This window comes from Notamacropus eugenii, chromosome 6 (assembly GCF_028372415.1).
Source record: "Notamacropus eugenii isolate mMacEug1 chromosome 6, mMacEug1.pri_v2, whole genome shotgun sequence".
NCBI lineage: Eukaryota > Metazoa > Chordata > Mammalia > Diprotodontia > Macropodidae > Notamacropus > Notamacropus eugenii.
The window spans coordinates 251,053,386-251,055,048 of NC_092877.1; the positions used below are offsets into that span (position 1 = coordinate 251,053,386).

At 33.9% G+C, this 1,663-nt stretch overlaps 1 pseudogene; it reads left to right on the forward strand.

The window, feature by feature from the left end:
• The first annotated feature begins 306 nt into the window (after positions 1–306).
• On the forward strand, positions 307–961 carry LOC140512314 (high mobility group protein B1 pseudogene; annotated as a pseudogene).
• Positions 962–1,663: the final 702 nt, after the last annotated feature.

Consider the following 1,663-nt stretch of genomic DNA (forward strand, 5'->3'; position numbering starts at 1 on the left):
TGTTATTTCAGAGAAGTGCAAGGACAATCAAAAAAGAGTGAACTCTCAGATCCTACCCAAAATCAAGCAAATTCCTTAGCTCTGTGGCTATCCACATTCTGTATTTTCTCTCTCTACTTGAGTTTATTCTCACAAGCTGGTGTTTTAAATTCCTTGCAGAGATTTCTTATTAAAATATTTGGAAGAGCTGACTCATACTCTTGCTGTTATTGCAGTAAAATGAACTCTATAGAGACAGAACACAGGCAAGTACGAGATGAATGGGCACTGGACTACTCTGTATGGATACGAGGAAAAATAATTAAAATGGACAAAGGTGATCCTAAGGAGTCGAGTGGGAAAATGTCTTCATATGCCTTCCTCATGAAAATCTGCTGAGAGGAACACAAGAAGCACCCAGATGCTTCTGTGAGCTTCTCAGAATTTTCAAAAAAAAAAATATACTCTGTAAGGTGGAAGACGATGACTACTAAAGAGAAAGGAAAATTTGAGGACAGGGCAAAGCTTATAAGGTTCATTATGAAAAAGAAATGAAAACCTAAATACCACTTAAAGGAGAAACAAAAAAAAAGATGTTTAAGGATCTCAATGCACTGAAGAGGGCTCCTTCAGCATTTTTCTTATTCTGTACAGAGTATTGTCCATAAATCAAAGGTGACCATCCTGGTCTTTCTATTGGAGATGTGGCGAAAAATGGGAGAAATGTTGTTGCAGATGAAAAGCAGCTTTATGAAAAGAAGGCAGCTAATCTGAAGGAAAGATATGAAAGGGATATTGCTGCATACTTGGTGAAACAGAAACCTGATGTTGGTAAAAAGGGAAGAATTGTCAAGACTTAGAAGAGTAAAAGAAAAAGAAGGAGGAGGAAGATGATGAAGATGAGAAGGATGAAGAGGAGGAGAATGAAGAAAATGATGAGGAAAATAAGTTGGTTTTAGAGCTCTTTTCTTCTTGTCTATAAAGCTTTTGACTACTCCCTACACAACTCATTCCTTTCAAAAGATAAAAAAAAAGAAATGTAAGGCTGTGTAAGATTTCTTTCTGAACTGTGCAGTGTCTTTTTTTTATGTAATTAACACTCTCTGAATGTGTTTTCAGATAGCTCTGTCCTTTAGTGGTACTTTCAATAGCCATTAACCTTGTCTGGTATAGAATGAGGGTTGTAAATTGGCATGGAAATTTAAAGCAGGAACTTTGTGCAGAGAACAAATTAGTAACATATAGGGATATAGTTCATTTTCATCTTCAGTTATCTATGTTACAGTATTTAAAATATTTTTGTACTGTTAACTAAATACCTCTCTGTAATTGCAAAAACAAAGGAAGTTGCAGTTCTTTTGTTGGCATGCTGAAGACTCCTAAGTAAATAAAATTTTTATTAAAAAATAAAATATTTGGAATAGCAAAAAAAAAATTCTGTCTCTGTTTTGGCTCTTTCTGGTTTAGGTATAAGCACCATATTTGTATTATAAAAATGGTACTCCTATTGGTTCACCTATTTTCCCAAACAGTTTATACAGTGCTGGGATTAATTACTCTTTAAACATTTTATAAAATCACTTGTAAATCCATCTGGATGTGGAGATTTTTTTCTTCAGGTGTTCTTTTATGGCTTGTTCATTTTTTTTTCCTAAAATGCAATTATTTCAGTATTTTATTTCTT